This window comes from Hyperolius riggenbachi, chromosome 3, assembly GCF_040937935.1.
Source record: "Hyperolius riggenbachi isolate aHypRig1 chromosome 3, aHypRig1.pri, whole genome shotgun sequence".
NCBI classification, from domain to species: domain Eukaryota; kingdom Metazoa; phylum Chordata; class Amphibia; order Anura; family Hyperoliidae; genus Hyperolius; species Hyperolius riggenbachi.
In genome coordinates, this window is record NC_090648.1 from 111,391,507 (window position 1) to 111,403,421 (window position 11,915).

The following is an 11,915-nucleotide window of genomic DNA, read 5'->3' on the forward strand; positions in this document are numbered from 1 at the left end:
TGCAGATAGACTATCAGTTCACTGTCAGCTGCAGTGTCTGAACAACCAGTTCCTGATAACACTGCTTATTACAGGGAACATTCATTCAAGGAAATAAAAAACAGAATTGCCTTGGCACTTTTCCTGTTACTGGCCAATGTGAAGTCGTAGCTGGGCAATGGGAAGAGCAAACAAAAACATTCATGACCACAAAGAATCTTCACAACTGTATACATTGAGGAGGTCCCAAACTAATCATTAAAAACACTTTATGGTTATGCAGCACTAACTAGAAACCTGTGAGGGTCTCCCCCCACCTCTATTTTTTTTTTTCTTCCCCAGAAAAGATACTTGCCTCAGTAGAGGGAAAACTCTGTATGGTCCAAAAGCTTCCTGATCCATCCCAGCTGCCCACCATTCCTGCACACGGTCCCTTAGGACATATCCAATAAGAGCTTGATTTGTCCTTGTTGGCACACTCCCTGCCAAGTATGAGCGCTGTGACAGCACCTGCACAGTAAGCTGAAGCAGCTTCTCCACAAGTGGCTCCATGTAAATGCGCAGACACGCAAGTACCCATGCAGGTGCAGTACAGCCACGCCGTCATGGAGGGGAGTGCAGCCACAAACAGGAAGAGGCTCCTGGCCAGTGGGGGTGTAATGTCTGATGGTGCTGCCTGGAATGTGCCTTCCAGGCACGCTTAGTGGGAGGTTAACTATGCTGCCAGTGGTACACTAACACTAAATATCTCCGCTTCCACACCACCTACACCCCCCCCCCCCCCCCCAAATACCTCTGTGTGAAATTGCAGCCTGAGCCCCACTGGTACCCGATATAAATTACAGAAACACATCACTGCGACCAGCAGGGCTCAGGGGCTGCAATTTCACGCAGAGGTAGTTCAGGGAGTCCCTTTCCTACCCTGAAAAATTTGGGCAGTGTAGGAGGTGTGGAAGGGTGCAATTTTTAACAAACATTCAATAAGATCAAACGAAACATGTTGCACTGTGAACATCGCATAGACGTATCGTTTCAGTGCATTGTTCAGTGTTTCAACACCTCCCTAACATCACTCCATAATGTCCCACCTCAAAAAAAAAAAAAAAAAAAAAAAAAAAAAAAAAAAAAAAAAAAAAAAAAAAAACACAACCTTTTTTGTACTATAAGACTCACTCCCCCCCCCCCCCCCCAAAAAAAAAGAAATGTGATGGGGAGAAGTCACTGCGTCTTATAGTCCAAATGTAGGGCGCTCCTGACTTGTGAACGTCTGCCAATACGAACCTCCAACCCGGCACAATGTCAAGGACTCCCTGTACTGTGCCCATATAGAGGAGGACACCAAGGATAGGAGGAGGACACCGAGGATAGGAGGAGGACACCGAGGATAGGAGGAGGACACCGAGGATAGGAGGAGGACACCGAGGATAGGAGGAGGACACCGAGGATAGGAGGAGGACACCGAGGATAGGAGGAGGACACCGAGGATAGGAGGAGGACACCGAGGATAGGAGGAGGACACCGAGGATAGGAGGAGGACACCGAGGATAGGAGGAGGACACCGAGGATAGAGGAGCCATTTTAAAAAAAGTTTAAAAATTATCTCCTAGGAGAAAAAGTGAATTGCATATGGGTCATAGTGTGAATGCACCCTTAAGAAAACAATGACTGATTAATCCTGCAGGCATCCCTCCATATATGAAACACTAGTTTTGGGTTGCTTGACCCTTGCAAGACATAGCTTAAAGAGAAACTCCGACCAAGAATTGAACATTATCCTAATCAGTAGCGGATACCCCTTTTACATGAGAAATCTATTCCTTTTCACAGACCATCGGGGGCGCTGTATGACTGATATTGTGGTGAAACCCCTCCCACAAGAAACTCTTTAGTACTACTCCTGACAGTTCCCGGTCTGTGAACCTTGTTGCATTGTGGGAAATAGCTGTTTACAGCTGTTTCCAACTGCCAAAAAACATGCAGCAGCTACATCACCTGCCAACAGTAAAAATTTCACCATGTAATAAAATGTCAGAATGTAAATCAGGGATTTAAAAGATTTTACAATGGGCAAACTGACTAAATCATGTATACATAATTGTAAAAATTAAGCGTTATTACATTATTTTCACTGGAGTTCCTCTTTGAACTTGCCCAAGCATTTCCATTTCAAAAAACTAAATGGTAATGGTTAACGTATAGTAATGAAGGGCTGGCCAGTTTACTGCACTGTCAATAGATAAATCATATCTTAAAAACTGCTATTTTGAACAATCCTTCAAAGACATTTTTATATTATATTCCTGCAATAAAATGTATTTGGCATGCAAAGCCTTGGCCAATTCTTATCTTTCTGGTGCCCTGGATGTTCTAATTACACAACATCTGCCACTAGCGCTGCCAAGAATGTGGTGACAGTGATACGCAGCCTATTCAATGACCATGGTGACACTGACACACACACACACACACACACACACGTGTCCTACTGAAATGTAGGTCCTCAATCATCTAGATATATACACTTTTCTGCCTTCATTAGGGTAAGGCTAGGTTCACAGTGGTCAGTTGCATAATGCATGTGTTATAATGTGTTATGATTACTGTGAACTGCAATGGAGACTGGCCATAGACTTTAATACAAAGCTTGCATGCATAGAGCTGGAATAAAGTGATCTGTTACAACGCAGTACTGTGAACAGCCCCATAGAATTGTATGGGCAGTGAGCTGACATGCAGAATTATTTAGCAATTATTCTGCAACGCAACTGACCACTGTGAACAGGGCCTAAGTGTTTCTGGGATCAGACTTCTGAGACAGCTAAAGTATTCCCTTGTAAACTACCTTTTCAACTAGTGACAGGCCTTTGAGTTGAAGGACTCTTTGCCACCTTTGTAAGTTGTTTCTAGGTTGCATTGTAAACCTGGTAAGGGCTCGGCGTGACCTGCTCTATGAAATCAAAATGAGTGGGTCATTCCAAATCTGAGCAAAGTTTTTTTAAATGGAGTAACCCAGTGGTACCCGACCAACAGGCCATACAAGGCATGGACTTTGCAGCACACCAGTGGCTCCACTGTTATTTAGGGTGCGTACACACATCCAATTTTGATTTGCCAGAGCATAGCCCATTTTACCACTTCCAAGTAGTATGAAAGCTTATCTACACAATCTGTTTATAATATTCAAAATCTGTTGGCCCTTATACTTGAAATACTTAAAATTAGCTAGTGATTGGCCAAGCAAAATGTATGGCTTTTTGTCAGAGGCAGAACACTCTTGGCAATGGGAGGACTTTCCAGGGCAAACTGCAAATGATCCATGCGGTGGAGGAGGACAGCAAGGGAGCGATCAGCCTAGAGAAAGCCCCAGGTATGTATATATTTTTTTTTTCACATATCAGGTATACTTTATATCTGCAGTGTGTTTTTTTTCCTCTTCAGGAAACTTAGCAACAGTGTATAAAATGTTTAAGGTATACAGAAATGTTCTGTTACATTGTCTCAAAGCCTGCAAGAGGCACAAAATGAAACTTTGTATCTGCACCCAAATGGTTCCTGTGGGGTCACTGCAATGACATTTGTTGAACAGCGGAAAAGGAATACTACAATCTCTCATAACAGCTAAGAGCAAGGCAACATTTACAATGAAACACACAGAGGTACTGGAGTAGTGACAAGCTATAGGGCATGAGATTCAAATAATCCAGATATTTATGCAGCGTGACCAGTCCATTCCCACCAAGGTAGGATTCAGCCATTTTCAAGCTACATAATACTAAATCAACTCAATCATTTGCATCTCACTGAACATCTGTAAAAACCATCCTCTTCCCATCCACAGCAATGTAATGCCTGGTACACACTGTGCAATTTCCTGTCAGATTGATAGTCAATTCGATAGGTTTTTCCTGATACATTTTCTGATCATTTCTATACAAAAAATAACTAGTTCGCTCAGTAAAAGCAATTGGAAATTAGATCAGACCTGCTGGACATTATCGATTCGACCGTCTGACAAAAAATTACATAGTATGTACCAGGCATAAATAGCTGCACACCTCCCCCTCACTACTCCATACACTGTGTGACAAGGAGAAGATGGGCTGACATGTATGGTCACTGTGTGGGCAGAGATGGGAGGAGTATGGATGTGCATTCAGGTAAGATCTGGGCGACTGAAGAAACCTCTGGCTTTGCCTGGAGTCTCACATGAGATTACAGTTACTATACTGACCGGAGGGAAGAGAGGTATAAACCCCAGGCAAGTACTGTTACCATGCACACAGGGCTATTTTCAGGTGATTTTCAAACCCACTAGGGTACACTGTAAGGTGCTGTTATCCTTCAATTCAGCCCCTTCATCATATCACACGACATTACTTCCATCTGGTCAATAACCTACAGCACAGCTGCCAGGCAACACACAGGAAATATGAATCAGCCCCTTGTTATTTTATGACACATTGTTAACAGGTTAAATCTATGACTGGGAACATTTTGCAACAGTTTGCTATATTGTACTTTACAGGAATTTCCACAGAGGAAGAAAAATATCCAACAAAATCCTACATGATACACAGTTTGTGCATCAGACAGCAGAGAAGTAGGTCCTCTACTTGAGGAATCCATTCCAGGCTTGAAGGGAGAACAGGCCTTCAACTAATCGCTGCTCAGGAGGCCAGCACGTGCGTCAGCACAGGACAGACACAGCTGGGGCCGCACACAAGAGAGATCTGACACTACCAGCACTTTCTGGAAAGCACATGGCCATGTCCATTTTACAGGCTGTTCTCTTATTTCAGCAGCCACCCGTAAAATACGCCAACAGCACTTTGTCACCAATGATCGCCCAAAATGCCTAAGAAAATCTTTTCAATTTAGCACATGGCAGACTCCACTGGACATAGAACTTTTCGCAAATTGCAAATACTGCAGAGACAGTGGCTTACGAGATTAAAGACAGCCACACACTAAAGGTGCCCATACATCTAGCGACTTGGCAGCCTACCGACTATCTAATTCGATAATTATTGAATCGGATGCATATCAGTGCCACCAAGTGTATGCCCCCAGGCGATCAATTTCAGGCTGAGCATGTCGATCATACAAGCTGCAAGATATCAGACCATCATGGCGAGTGATACCCAGATGAGCAACAAAGCCAACGAAACCCCCAATGCTGTGCCCCCCCCCCCCCCCCCCAAGTGCACTATACATTACCTGCCTGTGACCGCCGCTGGCTCCATCCTTTGTCTATACACACACCGCACGTGGTATTGGTGTACACATAGGCATGTGTGTGACGTCACACACGCACCCACGTAACTATGGAAACCACATGGAGTGCATGTATGGACAGAGGACGCAGCCAGAAGCCAGACACAGCGGAGCAGTGCTTTTCAGCGCTGCTAGATTTGGGCGCATCCAGCGCCACCATAGACTATGATAGGAATCAGTCTACAGCGGCGCTCAGTGAGTAACGTCGGCTCCGTCAGAAGACGGAGCCGAAGTTGCTTAAAAAAGAAACAAAAACGATATAAAAAAAAAAAAAAATGGCCCGGACTTGTGCAGAAGCAGGATCAGCCATATACCGGCTGTATCCTGCGCCCAAGTCTACCGGCGCCGATTTCAAATGTACTCAGACACAGGCAGATAATGTATAGTGCAATGCTGGAGTGGGGTATGGGGAAGATGGGAGACGATGCCAGCATCGGGCTGGCATCACAAGACTGGTTCCATATAGATTTCCACATGAAACTGTTCGGGAATCGGCCTGTGGTGTATGAGCAGCCGACAGATATCCCTCTCTAATCAGATTCCATCAGAGAGAGACCTGCCCACCATCACTAGATGTATGGCTACCTTTAGATATCTTCAATAGACCGAAAACCTTTTTGGGACATAGTTGCATTGGAAATCAAGGCCCTATTTAAGATTTGATCAGATTATTGATCGGGAAAGGCATTTTAGGGCCCATTCACACTTATAAACGCAGGCGATTTTTGTGTGAGTGATTTTTCAGCAGGGGGGGGCAGATTTATACTGCAAGCCTGCTGACACATTGAACGTGCACAGCAGTTGCCAGGTAGACATTATTAGTCAGAGATCACTGTTTCACCTGATCTAATGACATCTCATGATGTGTGGTTGCCTTTAGTGACGTTATTCTGTCATTCTAGACAGCAAGTCTTTCAAAAAGTGGTCAATATTGCACAAGAGGAGCAGCATGTAATCAGCAAAGTTCAAGATGAGATATATTTCATCATGAACTAGTGTCCAGTTACCTCCTGCTCCGGTTACTGCTGATGAAAGGATGGACTTGATCATGAGACACATGTACAAGTTACAATTTATTCACAAGACAGATTCTGTGCTCACACTAATAACTCATATTGGTTACATGCGCCCTACCACAAAGTCCCATTGATATTTTATCAGTGAACAGCATAATCTGATACTAGTATAGCAGCATTTAGCAGTCAGTGATGCCAAGAACATATACACTATCAGTTGTCCATAAAAAATGATGGCATGAGGTACAGTTATACATTTTCTCCAAGCAGGTGCCAGGGTAGTGTTTCTACCAATTTTCAATCAGATTTCTACTGAAATCTGATCCATATCTAGTGTGGACTGCAAGGTGGTGGCACAGTGATAATCGTGAACCAATCAATCACTTGCCAAATTAAGCAGGTATGGGTCTGGAGGGTACAGTCATACATCACCTGTACTGAACAACACTTGCTCAGCTGCAATGTTTATCACTATGATATACACAGTGCTGACTACATTCAGACACAATAGCGATCCCATTGTATGCATTATCTACTGACTAGTATACCTTGTTGTCAAGGCATAGAAACTACCGGTATATAAACATGTACAAGACTGCTGGAGGCAGAAACAACCTACATTGCAAATATTCACAGACCTGATATCAGAAGATAAAAAAAAAAAAAAAAAAAAAAAAAAAAAAAAAAGGTAGACACACACACACACACACACACACACACACACACACACACACACACACACACACACACACACACACAACCAATGGTAGTGATCAAGTCACCCTATTGGAGCACTTGATCAGGATCAAGTTCTGTTGAAGTCCTATATAAAAGTATTCTCCCTCCTGATTTAAGGGAAAGGGATTGATCAGGTAGTGGCCATACGATGTACCACCATACCCACTCAACATGGATCAGATTGCATCACTCGATAACCTGCCACTCTATCCATACAAAATTTTCCAACATGACCATCACTAATCACAGAAAATTGCCTAAGGTCTGGTACACACCATGCAATTTTCATTTCATATTCTACATCCAATCGAGAAAAATATCAACCTTCTAATCAATCTGCTTTTGATTGGTCATGCTGGAAAATATGTAATTAAAAAGCTGGCTATCATTTCATGTGTTCTTCAATGCAATTCTTCCTACCTCCAGACAATCAGAAAAGTGATCAGCAATCGGGAAAGAAAAAAAAATAATTTAATATTGCAAACGTGTGTACGCTAGCTTTCTTCTACATCCGATCAATGTCAGATCTAAACAGATATCTGCCCACTCGCTCAAAAAGGATCTGAAGTGAATATAAAGAGTATCACTTCAGCATGCTGGGGTAATAGATTTTAAACAATTGTGATTCAGCTGATAGGATCATTAAGTATAAGTAGGATTTATAAACCAGAAAAAAAGCTGTTTTATATTGTACAGAGTGTGTAAATCAGAAAGGAGTAAGTAATCTGTAAACTTTAGCTACATACATACATACATACATATACGATAATTGGCTACAACAACCTGTCGTTATTAAGGTGCCCATTGGTAGTAATTTTTTTCTCATCAGATGGGATCTTTCCATACAATTTTTTTTTCTCTCTCTCTCGATCAAAAGTAGTCAGAAGTTAATCAACAATTGTTCCCATAAACAGGTCGATTGTGGCATCCTATCTCTTCCAATTCGATCATACAGCTCGATTACATTTTCTGATTCAATTGAATAGCTATACATCCATTTTTTTTACAACATAGTACTGTTTGCTGTAGAGCTCGATTATAAAAATTGCGTCAAAAAAAATCCCACCGGATGAAAAAAAAAAAAAAAAAATGGTACCATTCATGGGCACCTTGAGACAGAGAAATAAGTGTTGATGGTTGAGGAGCTCTTCCTGAACAAATGACAGACAAGCATGTGATCCCAGCCATGTGCTGAGGAACTGAATCAGCATTGGCTGGGATGGTAAACGCATGCTGATCCTTGTAGTTCTCCAGCAGCTGGAGGGTGACCACAGGCAGCTTGAGCTACGCCTACTCCAGGGCTGTAGCATAAGAAGAACAGCCTGACATCCATATAGAATGACATACATGGGCAGCACGTGACTCACCACTGTAGTGTAGTCTCGGGGATCGCGGTGTGACAGTCGGTAGAGAAGCCGGTGTCAGATCTTCCTCAGCGCCATATTCTAGCCACTCGCCTCGTGTGTCACATATAAGAGAGAGCAGAGGGGCGGGGCGACCCCGCCCAGCCGTCACTCATTCATCGATAGCCACACCCCTCTGCCTAGCCCCGCTGCCGCCGTAGAGGGTCTCCGAGCAGCGCGGCGCTCTGTATTGCTGGGGACTGAGGAGCTGCGGCCGGGGGGAGGGGACACCGGGCAGGGGAGAAGCCGGGACACGGGGGGACCGAGTAGTGTGGGGGAAGGGCATGCGCTCGCCACATGACAGGTGCACGCCTCCCGTGGCGATAGAGGAAGGGGATTGGAAAGTAGCAGGGGAGGAGGACTACGTCAGAGGTGACGGGAAGATGGGAGCCGACAGAGCAGTGACGTCAGCAGAGGGAGGAGGCGAGGAGGGAGATTGGGGTGCTGTAGCCTGTAATGTTTCCGCTCTCGAAGATCAGAGGTCCAAATCCACGTCTTCTCCTAAAGAGTGGGCGGGCATTATTTTCCGCTATTTATTATGTGATTAGTGATAGCGGTGAATTTCCACGGATAGTTGGTGTTCTTTTTTCTTTCAGTTCTGAGTGGAATTGAACGTTTATTTCTTACAAAGCACGCTCATTTACAGAATAGGATGCTGAGTGACTGATGATGATGTTCAACAGTGGTGTAGCTAAGGAGCTGTGGGCCCCACTGCAAGTTTTACATTGGGGCTCCCCAAGCACTCTATACATAACATTTGATACGGTGTGGTGTCTGATTTAGCTACTTCGTCTGATTTAGCTACCGGTAGCTAAATCAGACAGCACAGTGTGTCCGGAAAAGCTACCCTGTCTGAATTAGCTACCATGGCAAAAAACAAACCCTGTGTATATGCTGCATAATGTTGTTTGCCCTTGAGTGATAGGTTACAGATCTTATTTATGTAATAATAATTATGTTGGCTATGAAATAGCCAATAGATTGTTCTTCTAGTTCAGCTCGTTCTTCTTCTTATTATTAATATTGTTATTATTAGCGCTCCCCATTTTCTATACGCTACGCCTCCCACAGTTTTAGGGGTACAAGCCCCAAACTTTCTACACTTATTCGTCTTATAGCAAAGTATATTGCTTGTGCTTTAATAAGCGATTCCACCCTCCGGGCCCCTGCGGCGGACCCCGGAAGACCCCTTTTTCCGTGTTGACTTTGACAGGGAAAAAATTTAAATCACTGCCACTCGTACAGTTTTGAAGCTACACTCCCCAAACTCGGACCACATATTGTAGGTGTAACCCCAAATAAAAATATGTATTTTGGGGGGTCACCCTAAAGTGGGCGGAGCTACCAGCAGCCAATGCAAATTTGAAGTTACATTCACCAAACTTTGGTCATGGAGTGAAGCTGAAACATTTTGTCACATTTTGGGGACCCCCAAAAGTGGGTGGAGCCATAATCAACCAATCAGATTTTCCCTATTGACTTCAATGGGAAATTTTAAACCGCTGAAATTCGCACAGTATTAAAGCCAGAGTTCCCAAACTTGGCACCGTGGGTCACTAGGTGATTGCAGCTAAAATTTACAAAAATTGGGCGGAGTGTACAACAGCCAATCAAATTTCAGCCATTCATTTAAATGGGAAAATTTAAAACTGCTGCCGCTCTTAGACGGTTAATAGCAGGGTCCCCAAACTTGGTACAGTTACTCACTGGGGGACTGGGATTAAAATGCAGTAAATTGGGCAGGGCCAAAACCAACCAAACTTTCCACACTTATTCGTCTTATAGCCCCCACCCGCATGCAGAGTAGCACCGAAAAGGATTACGATGAAATAGGGCCCTAGACAAGATAGCACTTTTTTGGGCGCTAGTCTACTTTAGGGGACCCAGCAGGAAATCTCATAGGGAACAATTCTCCAATCACAGCATCCTTTACCGCACAAAGCATTGTGAATGGCTGAACAGGGTGGGTGTAATTTATTACAACCTAGAAGTTCAAGAGCATGCCGTCCACCAAATCACATTAGCTAGATTTCCCTATGAGGTTTCCTGCTGGGTCCCCTAAAGTAGACTAGCCCAATTTTTGTGCACTGCTGATGGTCACCTGACTATTTTAGTTAGATTTGGTGGGGGTAGCATCCACCAGGCCCCTAGACCAGACCCGTAGCTTGGGGGGGGGGGGGGGTCGGGGTAGGACAAGTGCCCCCGGGCGCTAGGTCCCCAAGGGCGCCCATTGAGGATTTTACACCCCCCCTGGCCGCCTGCTAATTCCCCCCCCCCCCCCCCCCGGGCCGTCCCCGCTGCCAGGCAGGAGCAGCCCAGCTTCAGACCACCGACCAGTCGGCGACCACTATGCGGGCGCTAGGACCTAGCGGACACCGCACTGATATGCGGAAGTGACATCACTTCCGCATATACAGCGTGGTGTTCACCGAGATTGGTGCGCCTGCTCTAACTGGTCGCCGGCTGATACTGAGGTCTGAAGCTGGGCTGTCACTATCTAACCTGGGGGGTCCATGTCACTAACCTGGGGGGTGCCTGTCACTATCTAAACTGGGGGTGCCTATCACTATTTAAATGGGGGGTGCCTGTCACTACCTGAACTGGGGGTCATGTCACTACACACACTGGGGATCACCAGTCACTAACTGAACTGGGAGCTCCTGTCACTACCTGAACTAGGGGGCTCCTGTCACTACCTAAACGGGGGGGCTCCTGTCACTACCTAAACTGGGGGGCTCCTGGCGCTACCTAAACTAGGGGGCATCTCTCACTACCTAAACTATCTAGGCCAGCCAGCCCAGCATCACCACCAGCCAACCAGCCCAGAATCACTGGCAAAAAGGCCACAGCATCACCACCAGTCAGGGTAGCATTTACTTCAACCAGCCAGCCCAGCCACAGCATCACCGCCAGCCAGCCCAGTCACAGCATCACCACCAGTCAGGCCACAGCATCACTGCCAGGCCTTTCAGCCCACAGATCATCCCCAATCCAGACAAAAAAAGTATTGCCAGCCAGGCAAGGAGAATTCAGAAGCCAGGTGAGAGGTGTCTACTATATTAAGGGGGCATTCTGCCCATTTATGTGAAATGCTGTCTATTTATGTGCCTCATGACTGCTGAATTTGATTTGTTGGGGGACTCATGGTTACTGGATTTGTCTTGTTGGGGGACTCATGGTTACTGGATTTGTCTTGTTGGGGGACTCATAGTTACTGGATTTGTCTTGTTGGGGGCCTCAAGATTGCTGAATTTGTCTTGCTGGGGGCCTCATGATTGCTATATTTGTCTTGTTGGGGGCCTCATGATTTGTTGGGGGCCTCAAGATTGCTGAATTTGTCTTGTTGGGGGCCTCATGATTGCTAACTGCGAGACTATAGGAAAAGCTGAATCATTATCATATGAGACAATAGTATTAAACCTACTTTTTTTTTAGCTTTTTAAAACAGAAAATAAAACTGGGGGGTTAAAAAAAAATACATTTTCAGGAGTAGGATGGATGAAGT

At 44.9% G+C, this 11,915-nt stretch overlaps 1 protein-coding gene across 1 annotated transcript in view; it reads right to left on the reverse strand.

Annotated features, from left to right (window-relative positions):
• Positions 1-8,698, reverse strand: part of LOC137562209 (sodium-dependent phosphate transporter 1-A-like) — a 42,158-nt gene extending 33,460 nt beyond the window's left edge. The window contains 1 exon segment of the mRNA XM_068273541.1: positions 8,375-8,698. The gene's annotated coding sequence lies outside the window, so the exon portion shown is untranslated.
• Positions 8,699-11,915: the final 3,217 nt, after the last annotated feature.